Below are 14,092 nucleotides of genomic sequence, written 5' to 3'. Positions count from 1 at the left end.
GTTTCTTCCTCTTTTTTTAAGTCGTTTTCCTGATAAAATATTCACATCTTTACTTCCATAGTTATATCTCTGTTAAACGATGTCTATGCATCATCACACTTAGCTCGAATGCTGGCTTCCCGTTCCAGCATTCATCGATTGCTTCCCAAGTCCCCCGCCCACCTCTCCCTGCCCTGCACAGTCGTTCTCAGGTTGCAGCCCATTGCTGATTTTGAGCCTTCTGACCTGAGAAACTCATCTTCTGGCTCTGGCTCTGACAGTGTGCTGGTGCCAGTGGAGAGGCTACAATATCTGACGATGTGTCACTGCTTTCCCCGGGGTTTTAGGATGTGGTCTACTCTCACTCTGGAAGCTCTGCTGAGGCCTCTGCACTCTGGGCGACCCTGCTGGTCTTTGAAACACCAGTGGATCACAGCTTCCAGCAGCACACAAGCCGCCACCGTACAGAGCCCACCGAGAGGGAGTAACCAAAAGGGAAAAGGCGGAACAGAATTTCACGGTCCTTTTGACTCTAGACTTTATGGAAAGTAAATGAACCTCTAAAACTGTTGCCTTGAGATGATCTTTCAAACTATAAGCCAAAATCTCTCCTGAAGTCATACTAAAACCAAGCAGTAGTGTAGTTTTACTAGTAAAAGGCATTGTCATTTAGCATTAGACCCTGAAGAACTATCTATAAAGGTTCAAGTTGCTAACAGCAAATTGAGAGATTAGAAAGGACCCTCATGGGGTAGTGAGTTTATGTCAATGAGGGAGAAGGCACCCAAGAGTAGCGATAATGCGGAGAATACAACAGTGTCATTAAATAGTAGAACTATTGGCAGCTTTTGCTGTGTATAATGTCAATAACATGGGTACCAGGAGGTGTTGGTGAGGATGGAGAGGAGTTAGAATCTTCATCCACTTGTGGGGTTATAAAGTGGACCAGCCACTGTAGAGAACAGTTTGGTGGTTCTTCCTAAAGTTAAGCTTGGCGTTACCATACAGTGTAACTCACAGCAACTCCCCAGGAGCCACTGGTGGTTTTGAACCGCCAGCCATGCGCATTGCAGCCCATCTTGTAACCACTCTACCATCCAGCAGTTCCACTCTTGGGCATACAGACCCAGAAGAATTGAAAGCAGGGACACATACATGATTTATACACTGATGGTCATTGCCCCATCATTCATATCAACAACAGGTGAGTGGATGAGTTCAGTGTGATCTATCCATGCAGTAAAACAACATCCCAATGTCCTCTATCCATACAGTAAAACAACATCCCAATGTCATCTGTCCATACAGTAAAACAACATCCCAATGTCATCTATCCATACAGTAAAACAACATCCCAATGTCATCTATCCATACAGTAAAACAACATCCCATTATAGGCTGTAACATGGAGGCACCTTGAAAACATGCCGTATGGAACCCTAAGTCGGTCATAAAAGCATAAATACATGGCCCCACTTATATGAAATATCCAGAATAGACAAATGTATAAAAACCCAAGTTCGTTAAAAAAAAAACAAAAAAACCCAAGTTCGTTCGTGGTTCCCAGGAATGGAGAGGGAGCCTAAACTAAGTTTGTTTTGTTTTGTTTTATTTATCATTTTATTAGGGGCTCATACAACTCATCTCAATCCATACATCAATTGTGTCAAGCACATTTGTACATATGTTGCCATCATCATTCTCAAAACACCTGCTTTCTACTTGAGCCCTTGGTATCAGCTCCTCATTTTTTCCCCTTCCTACCCCCTGAACTCTTGATAATTTATAAATTATTATTTTGTCATATCTTTCACCATCCGACGTCTCCCTCACCCACTTCTCCACTATCCGTCCCCCAGGGAGGAGGTTATATGTAGTCCTTGTAATCTGTTCCCCTTTCTCCCTCACCCTCCCTCCACCCTCCCGATATCGCCACTCTCACCACTGGTCCTGAGGGGTTCATCTGTCCTGGATTCCCTGTGTTTCCAGTTCCTGTCTGTCAGTGTACATCCTCTCCTCCGGTCCAGCCAGATATGTAAGGTAGAATTGGGATCATGATAGTGGGGGGGGGGGAGGAAGCATTCAAGAACTAGAGGAAAATTGTATATTTCATCATTGCTACACTGCACCCTGACTGGCTCATCTCCTCCCCATAGCCCTTCTGCAATGGGATGTCCAATTTCCCATAGATAGACCCTGGGTCCCCACTCCGCACTCCCCCTCATTCACAATGCTATGAGATATGTATATATATATCTTGGATGCCTGATACCTGATCCCGTCAGTGCCTGTGATCGCACAGGCTGGTGTGCTTCCTCCATGTGGGCTTTGTTGCTTCTCAGTTAGATGGCCCCTGAGCACTAAGTTCTTGTTAAAACCCCCTGCCCTCAAATCTATTCCGACTTGGGTGGCCCCATAGGGCAGGGTAGAATGAACCGCCCAGACGGTGCCACATCTTTCTCCTTCCTCCAGAGGGACCAGTGGGTCAAAGTGCTGACCTTTTGGTTGGCAGCAGAATGCTTTAGACATTGTACCACCATGGCTTGAGTCCCTGTTAAAGGTCATGGAACAAACTGAGAAATCAATAATGCACGGTGCTATAGTTTATTGTGCCAGCCAGGCCGATAAACACAAGTAGGATTAACTGAAGGGCAGAGGGATAAATGGCTCGGTGAGCCTCGCCTTGCTTGTTCTGTGCCTCAGTTTAAAGGGGTACACTACCTGTGGGATGCCTAGCCTGTGGACTGTGTCGCTGTAAGTTGAGGTCCCTTTAAGCTCACACGATTGGAATGTTCATCTCTGGAGCTGGGGACTGACAGCTGATGACAGTTGGGGACCTGCCTTGCTGTTTGCTGCCTGGGTATATATAGCCCAGCTCTCTCTACAGAAGGGGACTGGCAACTGGCAGCTCTCAAGCCTTGAAGGACTGTTAGTGTCTCACTGCTTTATAATTTAACTGTTAATTTCTTGTATTATCTATCTGTATATAATTTAACGGTTTATTTCTTGAATTATATATCTATCTTTATAAATATATTGATATATAATTACTAGCAATCTGGTTTGTCTCTCTAGAGAACCCTGTCCAATACACACAGTTACACAATATAATGAGTGTAAGTAATGTCACTGACCTGAAAATGCTGAAATGGTCATATTTATTTTTATAGAGGGAGTTTATATAGCTATATATAAAAATGCTGAAATGGCAGTGCTTCACTATGTACACAGCATTCATACATATATGTATATAAATATCACAATTTTAAAAACTATACAAAATATGTATATTAAAGATAATCAGGTTCAAAATACAATTTTGAACATCGACATGAATGCGCAGCATGATGCTCAAAGTCCTATGGAGATGGGACATGTCTTCACTATGGTCCCAACGCCTGCCAGCTCAGTGCCAGCGGCGCGCTCCAGTCCTTGAAACACTGCAAGTGTCCCCACCGACCATCACGGTTTCCCACCTCGGTTATTAAAGCAGCTGTAGCTGCAGCCTGCCCTATCCTTACCCAGCCGGAGCCCACGAAACAGCGAGCCTGGCAAGGCTGTCCTGCTACTTTCTCTCTGTTCCACACCCCCATTCTCTTCTACAGATACATTCCTATGGGATGTGTAGAGTTTTTATTTTTTTAAGTGACATGTTTAATTGAACGATTGCCATAAATTCCATGATGTTTCTGACCATCACAAGTCAGGGACCTCCAGAACCTCCAGGCTGTGGGGAAAGGAGCATCAACCCGCCACTTCCTCATCCTGAGTGTTTTTGGGGTTGCTCTTGCTTTTTAAAAACTGAGCCCCTGGTCTCAATGTATGGAGGAATTCCTTTGGTTGGTATTAGAAAAAAAAAGAAAAGAAGCAAAAAGCAACTGCTGCTCTGTGGGCTCTGTGGGCTCTGTGGGCTCTGTGGGCTCTGGGGGCTCTGGGGGCTCTGTGGGCTCTGTGGGCTCTGGGGGCTCTGTGGGCTCTGTGGGCTCTGGGGGCTCTGTGGGCTCTGGGGGCTCTGTGGGCTCTGTGGGCTCTGGGGGCTCTGTGGGCTCTGGGGGCTCTGTGGGCTCTGGGGGCTCTGGGGGCTCTGTGGGCTCTGGGGGCTCTGTGGGCTCTGGGGGCTCTGGGGGCTCTGGGGGCTCTGTGGGTTCTGTGGGCTCTGTGGGGTGGAGTGGGATTCACAACAGGAGAGGCCGTGTTGCTGTGAACGGGCGAGATCAACCACACCGCTGTATTAGTCATTAAAGCCTCTATTAAACAGCTAGACCAAGAGTAGGCTAACTCCTGGAAACCTCTTAATCCAGAACAGAGAAATTCCAAACTCTTTATAGTTCAAAACAGGGGGCTGGCTCAAGGGGAGGAATATTCTAGCCCTGATACATTCTTATCAGGTTGGCAGGGTAACGGCGTCAGAGAGAACAGCAGGGCTTCAGGTGCTAATTCAAGGTCTTACAAGATAGTACAATTCTTGCTAGTTGGGTAGACAGGATTTGGAGGCATTTTGGAAAAGTCAAGGTCTTGTTAGGGAGCCGGGAGAGGGAAGAGGAGGCGGGGGGAGGGGGGGTTTGTGTGAGAGGTAGGTTAATTGTGCCAACCTGGCCAATAGGAACATGTGGATTAATAAGGTCACAGTTTGATTGACGGGCAAAGAGATAGACGGCTTGCTATCTCTCTTGCTCTCTGGTAATCAGACCAGTGTGCACTTGCCTTAGCTGGTTATCTGCCATTCCTTGTAAGCTACACTCCCTGTGGGACACCCAACCCATGTAGCCTCTCGCTAGAGCTGGAAGTTCCTTGGAGACCTGCTTCACCACACTGCTGGTGTGCATATCGCTTGAGCTGGGGACTGTCGGATCCTGTCATCTGTCTGACTGTTAGTGACCCGCCCTGCTGTTTGCTGCCGTGGCTGGACTGCCTGCATTGCCCTTTGAAGGACTCAGCCGTCTGCTTCCTTGACTCTGGACCCAGCAGCCCTCGTGAGTTGAAGGACTTCCAGTTTAGTAACTGTATCACGGAAGTGAGTCGAACTGAGCCTTCTGTACTGCTGTGTGGTCCAATTAGATATCTATCCATATATATGGCCATAAGTGTCCTGGTTTTGTTTCTCTAGAGAACCCTGTTTAACCCAGGGAGTTAAGTGCTAGCAGGGGTTCAAGTCCTTTTAAAACAAGACGGAGGAGGAAAAAAAAGAAAATGATGAGGGCAAAGAATGTACAGATGTGCTTTATACAATTGATGTATGTATATGTATGGACTGTGATAAGAGTTGTATGAGCCCCTAATAAATTGTTTAAAAAAAAACCCAAGACGGAGTTCCTTATGTGAGGCTAGGTTCCTACAGTGTATGTGGGGGGGGGGGGTTGCTCCATTTTTACATGTGGTGCTCTCAGGAGGGTCGCTTTCCTTCCTTCTTCACCTGCATCTGCGTGGAAGTGTGTCCAGCTGTCCTTCTACACTGCCATCTTGACTGTTCTGTTTCTGCCACTCCGTTTCCCTGTGGGCTCTCCCTCACATTGGCAGAGGAGAGCGCCCCACTGGGTTTGGGAGACTGTAACTCTATGGGAGTAGAAAGCCTCCTCTTTCTCCTGAGGAGCAGCTGGTGGTTTCTAACTGCTGGTCTTGCAGTTAGTAGCCCCATGCATAACCTTTATGCCACCAGGGCGCCTGTGGAGTCACGGAGGCTCCTTCAGTAGCAAAGGCCTCACATACCTACGTATCATTGTTGAAAGGTCCCTAGGCTGGCTGGACTGCGGAGCCGGGAGCGGTAAATGAGCCCCCGTAAAGACTATGGTTACCATACTAGCAGGGGGCCCTGGGACCCAGAAATGGAGAATGGTGTCTACTCACCAATTTGATTGACACCCCCCCCTTTGCCCTACTGAATTAAAAGTATTTGCCACAATGGTGTCTATGAGATATTCAGTACAGCTTTTGTGGGGCTTCTGAAACTTTTCCCAATTGTGACCCCTTTTTACCCCAGAAATTTGTATACGGCCCTGGGTATACACATATGTAAAACAAGTAGCCAATTGAAACACAGTTTCATCTTGTTTGGAGCTGATGATTTTTATCGTGCTGTGCAGCACAGCATCTGACCCGGGGATTTTGCTGCAAACGAACGTGTGTAACATGTAATGTGAAGTCTCGCTATACAGCACTGGCAGGTGACCCAGCACTAGCAGGTGTGTCCAGGGACCTCAGCATCGTTACACCTTTGCTTCCGATCCCAGCTTCTGGCGGTGCATGTTTACAAACCTCTCAGTGCTGCCAAGTTCCCCCCCCCCCCCTCACATTCGGTCGTGCACCCTCCCATGAGGTGGAGACCCCAGGTTAAGCAGTTGCGTGGACTGGACGACGCACGTGGTTAACTGATTACATGCGATGAACGATAAGCCCGTGGGTTTCGACGGACGAGAAACCTGCCGTGCGTCTCCCGAGTGCAAGGTCAGCCTCCTGTCCCACAGCGGGAAAGACGCGAATCGCATCAGTAGGTGAAGCAATATGAACGAGTGCCTAGACCCTAGCTCCTCGCGTGGTGGTGGTCCCCTAGGTGGGCGCACCTGCATGTGGGCGGACCCCGGGGACGGATAGCGGAGCAGGGTCTGGGATCCTAAGGCCATGGGAAATAGGGTCCTAGGCCACCCCTGTGTAAGGGTCACGACCCCCAGACTGAGCTCCTCTGGCTAGCATCGAACCAGGGGAGCCGGCGGTCCTCTGTCCTCTCCCGGCCCGGGGCGGAGAGGTGGGGGCAGGGGCCCAGAACTTGATGGGTCCTGAGAGGCTCAGGTCTGTGGGTTCACAGAGCAAAGCCCTTCCTTTGCAAACTCGAGCCTAAATGTGTAGAACGAGGTGGCACACAGTCTATTGTCCCGGTACCATTGCCCTCCGCTGCCCGCTGTGCACCCACGTCTTCCCGAATAGAAACTTCAGCGCAGCAAGATGTCTAAAAATAGGCGCTGGGGCGCCCGCAGGGCCCGCGGGGTTAGGACGGAAAACTGTCGAGGAAAGCAGCTGGAGTAATGAACTCCACATTAGCCGCATGCCCCTCTTTCGACTTAAGTCAAATGTCAGTCCCCATTAGGCACTTGACTTTGACAGGAGCTGCGCTAATTACCACTTACCAATCTTTAATTTCTGGGTAAAAGCAAAAGGTAAAAAAGAACTAATGGATTTTTCATTTTCCAGAAAGGAATCAAATAATAATAGTCTGTCAAAAAAAACCCTTGCATTCATTACAAGAATTATTAAGGTGCCTTTACTAACTAGATTATTTAGCTGTTTAAGTTCCTAATTATTCTTTTATTCTAAATTCTTTTTTTTTGTCCCTTAAAGGTGTTTTTTTCTTTAAGGTGTTTTTTTCCTCCACAATTTATCTGTAGGATTTTGTCTTACACTACTTGGGCCACATCTTGCTCACTTGAGTTCTGCTGGTTTTTCTTCTCCCTCACTTGAGTTCTTCAGGACTTTGGAAACGATTTAGCCCAAGCTCCTCTGGACACCCTGAGCCCTCTGGCAAGGGTGGTCCTCCGACTTGTTTCTAACCTTTACTGGGGGGTGGGGGCACTAACCAGGTAAGGGGTGCTGAGCTGAGTAGTTAACAGCCAACAGGAACCCAGTTCCACCAGAAGTGGATCCAGTTCTCACCTGACTACATCTATCCTCATTGCTGACTGCGATAGTTTATTGTGCCAGCCTGGCCGATAAACACAAGTAGGATTAACTGAAGGGCAGAGGGATAAATGGCTCGGTGAGCCTCGCCTTGCTTGTTCTGTGCCTCAGTTTAAAGGGGTACACTACCTGTGGGATGCCTAGCCTGTGGACTGTGTCGCTGTAAGTTGAGGTCCCTTTAAGCCCACACGATTGGAATGTTCATCTCTGGAGCTGGGGACTGACAGTTGATGACAGTTGGGGACCTGCCTTGCTATTTGCTGCCTGGATATATATATAGCCCAGCTCTCTCTACAGAAGGGGACTGGCAACTGGCGGCTCTCAAGCCTTAAAGGACTGCTAGTGTCTCACTGCTTTATAATTTAACGGTTCATTTCTTGTATTATATATCTATCTTTATAAATATATTTATATATAATTACTAGCAATCTGGTTTGTCTCTCTAGAGAACCCTGTCCAACACACTGGCCACTAGGATGGCACCCCTCAAACCACCAACCACCCAAAGTGGAAAGGGGGCTCACCAGTTAGACAGGCACAACCTTAGACTGTCACAGAGGTCAATGCCAGCCCCCGCTGCCTCTCCCTGCCGCCGTAGCTTTGTCCATGCTTCAGGACACCTCTGCAAATCCAAGTCCTCTAGACTGAAAGTTCCCCCAGGCCAGTCAGCTGGAGCTCTACATTTACTGTCACCAGTGGTCACAGCCAGGGAGGGATCCCAGTCCAAGACTTCCATTGTCCCCAGGGAGGTGCACGTGTTCTCCCAAGTCCTGAAATCCCAACTACCAGTCAGGGCATGTCTGAATGACTGCACAATGCCCTCCTCGCTCCCTGAGGCTAGTTGCCAGGTGTGATGGGTGGCCCCACCCACTGGCATGCGTTCTCAGGTGCTGGGACAGTCATTTTGTAGGAAAGGGCACCCTGGTAGGGCAGCAGTGAAGACCCAAAGTCCATCTGTAGACAACTGAACACAAGGGACAGAAGGGACACAAGGAAGAGATGAGCCAGTCAGGGTTCAGTATAGCACCGATGAAACATACAACTTTCCTCTAGTTCTTTAATGTCTCCTGCCCCATCCCACTATCGTGACCCCAATTCTACCTTACAAATCCAACTAGACAGGAGCATGTACACAGGTACAGATAAGAGCTGGAAACACAGGGAATCCAGGACAGATAAACCGCTCAGGACCAATAATGAGAGTAGCCATACCAGGAGGATAAGAGGAAGGTGGGGGATGATAGGGGGAACTGATCACAATGATCGGCATATAAACCCCCCAGGGGGATAAACAACAGAAAAATGGATGAAGGGAGACATCAGTCAGTGTAAGACATGAAAAAAAAATTATAAATTATCAAGGGTTTGGGAGGGGAGAGAGAAAAAATGAGCTGATACCAGGGCTCAAGTAGAAAGACAATGTTTTGAAAATGACGATGGCAACAAATGTACAAATGTGCTTGACACAATGCATGCATGTATGGATTGTGATAAGAGCTGTAAGAGTCCCCAATAAAAATGATGTTTAAGATGTAGTCTTGGAAACCCTTTGATAGGAGTGGAATTGGCTTGATGACAGTAAGAAGCTAGAACAGCTGGGCTCCCCAGCACTCTCCCTTTCCTCTTCCTCTCTAGTCTGAGGGGCCGGGATGGCGCTGTAGGGAAAGCACTCGACTGCTGTCTGCAAAGTCAGCGGTTCAAACCTGTGGGGGGCCATCAGAGGCTCCCACGCATCCCCCCAGCAGGGGGCCCCACTCCCTGCTGTTAAGGACAATGGACGCCTGCAGTCATTGACATTGATTGGTTCCTGTAGGTGGGGCTTATACCCTACTGATAATGGTTCCTTTGGAGATCCAGAGAACAGGTCAAAGTTAAGCTGCCATCCTGAATCTAGGATCCGCCCTTGTCACATGTATGCCCCCAATCCCTCCTCTTCCTATTATGTGTATGTCCCTAGACCACCTCTCTCTATAGTGCAACCCCTTCCTGTGACATATGTCTTTACCAGTAATTAGTGGGCTTGCACGACCCCAAAGGCATATAAGCCTGGCTTAGCAATAGAGGCCTCTCTCGCTCCTCTCTCTCCCCGCACTCTCTCCTCCGCTCCTCTCCCTTCCTCGCTCCCTTGTTCCCTTGCCCTCCTTCCCTCCCCCCTCTCTCCACGTGGACCCTCAAGCGGGCCGAGGTGAGTATGCTACTATGAAATGTGTCTGACTCCATTATTTCAATCTCTCTTCTATCTCTCATGCTCTCGATGACCTTAATATACTTATATATCTCAACCGTACAATTGTGCATACTGAACCCGTTATTAGTAGGGGGGGCTGGCACCCCCCAACTCATACTACACAAACCCACCAGCCCCTCCAGGGGAAGAAGATGAGGCTGTCTGTGCCCATGAAGACTTTCAGCTTTGCATCCCCTTTACAAGGTCCCTGTGAGCCAGAACCGACTTCAGGGACCTGAAAATGTCTTCTTGCTAATAGGGAAATTATGGTCCCCTTTCTGATGTGTTTAAAATGGCATCTATATCTCCACTGAAGACGTTCCTATGATTAAAATGTGAGCCGTCCCTTCAGCAGGTGCTGTCAGCTCCGAGCCACGCTCGGGATGGCCCATCCTTCCACAGTGTCAGACATGCACTCCTCCGACAACCATGCATCAACACCGAGAGAATGAACTCAAAGCTGGGGCAGTCCTGACGGCTGACGATCCGGCCCCTCTCCGTCTAGACTTGCAGAACAATCTGCCCAAAGCATTAATGCACATCCAATGCTGTCAAGACCCCTTAACTCTGGTAGGCAATAGGAGTAGTATGGAGTCCGCAGATGGTACAAATCAGCGGTTCTCAACCTGTGGGTCGCGACCCCTTTGGGAGTCGAATGACCCTTTCACAGGGGTCGCCCGATTCATCACAGTACCTAAATGACAGTGATGAAGTAGCAACGAAAATAATGCTATAGTTGGCGGGGGTGGGGTGGGGGTGTCACCACACAGGAGGAACTGGATGAAAGGGTCGCGGCATTAGGAAGGTGGAGAACCGCAGGTCTCCGCGGTGCATCATTCACTGCTTGGCGGTCAAGTCCACCCAGACGCGCCTTGGAAGAAAGACCTGAGGATTTACGGCTGAAAGCTATCAGTCACTGAAAACCCAGTGGAGCCCAGTGTCTCTGTGAGACAACACAAGGAATTCCCCTGAGTCAGACCCAGTTCAGTGGCCCGTGGTTATCACTGCTGGGTGCCAGGCCTCGCTGACCACCACCAGGTGCTACTTCATTAGAAGTTACAAGTCCTGATCTTACAGACTCGACATAAATAGCCTCCATGTAGGCTGAAAAACGGTGTGCAGTTTTCCATCTAGATAAAGCTCAGACAACCAAGTTGCGAGGGTCAGCTGGCCTTTCAGGCAGGCTTCTTCCACCAGTGCGCTGACCCAATTAAGCGGCTATGTTGGGCAATGTGGATGCTATTAAGGCTCTCCCCTCACATTATACTATATTCAGCTAGTAATTATGAATATGAGCTCAGCTCTGTGGAAAATAGAATAGATCGGTCAGCAGTCCTCTGTCCAGAGAGGAGACACTACAGAGTACTCAGTCGCCGCCCGGTCTCTAACATTCGGCCTCTCCCTGCAGACACATCCTGTAAACTCCAGGTACAGGGATGAAGCGTCCTTTAAAGTGGTTACGAATTTTCAGCTAAGCTTTAACGTAACACATCTTGAAACCCCTTTTAGAGCCTCCCGTCCCGTGGCATTCCAGGGATAATACTTTCATAAGGAGTTCCTGGGTGGCCCCACACTGAAGTGCTTGAGTCCTGGCCCAAAGGCTGGCAGGTCAAGCCCATCCAAAGGCATTCAGAAGACAAGCCTGGTAATCTGCTTCCAAAGGACAAAGCCTTCCTGCTGTGGAAGCTTATGGGGCACTTCTAGTCGGCACACACGGTGACCAGGTTTGGAAATAGAGGTGTGCAATGAACGACAACACTATTTTCACAAGTAGACACCAGTCTTCACAGAACAAACTCCAGACTTTGATCCAAGAAAAGAATTACAACAAATTAACGAAGTTACTCATCAAAACCGGTATTTTATAACAGTAGGTTGGACTGTGACATCAGCACAAGGTCGGTGTCTAATAACATTTGTTTTAACATTAATTTTGGTGAAAACATAAGAAAATAATCATTCTTCTCTTCAAGCACAATATGAAAATTGCCTCAAATGTGAGGAAAATCTTTTAAAAATTAAGCTATTTCTATCTAAATAAACTAATGAAAGATGTTATTCTGAACTCTGAGCTATGTAATCTTGGTGGTGGGGGAGGTGGAGGTGATGGAGATAGTGGTAGTGGCAGTAGTGGTGGAAGTGGTGGTGGTGGAGATAGTGGTAGTGGTGGGGGAGGTGGAGGTGGTAGTAGTTGTGGTGGAGATAGCGGTAGTGGTGGTGGAGGTGGTGGGGGTGGAGATTGTGGTAGTGGTAGTAGTGGGGGAGGTGGTGGTGGAGGTAGAGGTGGTGGTGGTGGAGATAGCGGTAGTGGTGGTGGAGGTGATGGGGGTGGAGATAGTGGTAGTGGTAGTAGTGGGGGAGGTGGTGGTGGTGGAGATAGTGGTAGTGGCAGTAGTGGGGGAGGTGGTGGTGGAGGTGGAGGTGGTGATGGTGGAGATAGTGGTAGTGGTGGTGGTGGTAGTAGAGGTGGAGGTGGTGGTGGAGATAGTGGTAGTGGTGGAGGTGGAGGTGGTGGTGGTGGAGATAGTGGTAGTGGTGGAGGTGGAGGTGGTGGTGGTGGAGATAGTGGTAGTGGTGGAGGTGGAGGTGGTGGTGGAGATAGTGGTAGTGGCAATAGTGGGGGAGGTGGTGGGGGGGGTGGTAGGTGCCATCAAGTCGGTCTGTTAGCGACCCTGTGAACAAGCAGACCTGAGAGATGTTGTGGGCTCAGTCCCAGAGCCCTGCAGTAAAGTCACTGCTTAAGTAAAGCAAGTCACTCATTGCTTGCCTCCCCAGTGGACACGTTGTCAGGCGCAAGCAGTCCCTGGACATCGAGCTTGGTCCAGGGGAGGGACAGTGAAAGAGGACGGCCCTGACAAGACGGACTGACACAGTGGCTACAACAGTGGTCGCAGGCCCGGGGACCATAGCGAGGACGCTGAGGACCGTGCCGTGCTTCCTTAGGTTGCACGGAAAGTCACTGTGAAATGGAACTGACTTCGATGGCACCTAACAAATGTGTATGAAACTCACATTTGCACAATACTGCAGTCTATTCAGTCAGCGATACATTCATAGAAAAGTTTGAAATACTGCCAGGAATTACCAAACAGCGACCCAGAGACACGAAGTGAGTTCTGCTGTTGGAAAGAGCATGACAACTTTCCTGTCCAGCCGGGTCACCTGCCCAAGGCTGTTCATCCCCGCCGCAGACTCCCCAGTAGAATCCAAAGTCCCTCTTTCTCAAAAAGAAATAAAGTTGCTGTCTGCATACTAGTATGTTTTTACCATCTTTGTGCGACTCTGTTTTTATTGTCTCCTGTTGGGTCTCCCAGCTGTGATTGATATAACTGCTGCCGGGGGAGATAGGAAGTGGGGGGGGGGGGAATAGGGAGGGAAAGGGGATTTCGGGAGTAACTATTGAAGACGGGACTGGGGAGGGAGCACTAGACCAGAGTGCAATTGCATAAACCATCCTAAAGGGGGGTGGGCGCAGGGCGCTCTAAAATGGATGTGGGACTTAGTGTCCCATTTTCTCCATGATGTGATCGCAGGACAGAGCTATTGAAGAATGTGATGTGTAAGTTCCTTGCCAAGAAAACTGTTGGGAAATGAATTAATTCAATAACGGGATAAAATAAAATCTGGGGATTTAAAGAAGGCCAGTGGAACTGCTTGACTGTCCTCGGAGTTGCCACCCCTCTGCCTGCAGACGCACAGAAGGAACCCTGTCCAGCCGGCACGTGGAGCGTGACTCGGGCTCGTCGCAATCACTTTGTTTGCCCTCCGTGTGGAGCGTCTCCCTCTTTTTCGTGGTCCTACGCCAAGGCCAGGTCCCTCCTGCCACCAGGTCCAAAGTGAGCGACACAAAGCCCCCTCTGCAGAGCACTCTGGCTGTAGTCCTTCCTTCTGGCATTCCATGGTATATGATGTAGCCTTTGAAAACCAAACTCCCTGCCGTGGAGCCGCCCAACAGGGCAGGGTAAGACGGCCCGGTGGTGGTGGTGGTGGTGGTGGGTGGGGGGTGTTCTGAGACGGTGTCTCTTTACGGGGATAGAAAGACCGGCTCTCTCCCCGCAGAGCAGCTGGTGGTTTAGAACTGCTGACTTGGAGGCTCACAGCCCCACATACGGCCGCTATTCCGCCTGGGCTCCTTTCAGCTGCCTTAAATCAAAGAGAGGAAGAGAGGGAAACACAAGCTTTCCAACACCTGCCTGGAGGCCCGAAGCAGTAAAGCTATGC

This window comes from Tenrec ecaudatus, chromosome 1 (genome assembly GCF_050624435.1).
Source record: "Tenrec ecaudatus isolate mTenEca1 chromosome 1, mTenEca1.hap1, whole genome shotgun sequence".
Lineage (NCBI taxonomy): Eukaryota > Metazoa > Chordata > Mammalia > Afrosoricida > Tenrecidae > Tenrec > Tenrec ecaudatus.
This window is presented reverse-complemented; position numbering follows the sequence as displayed.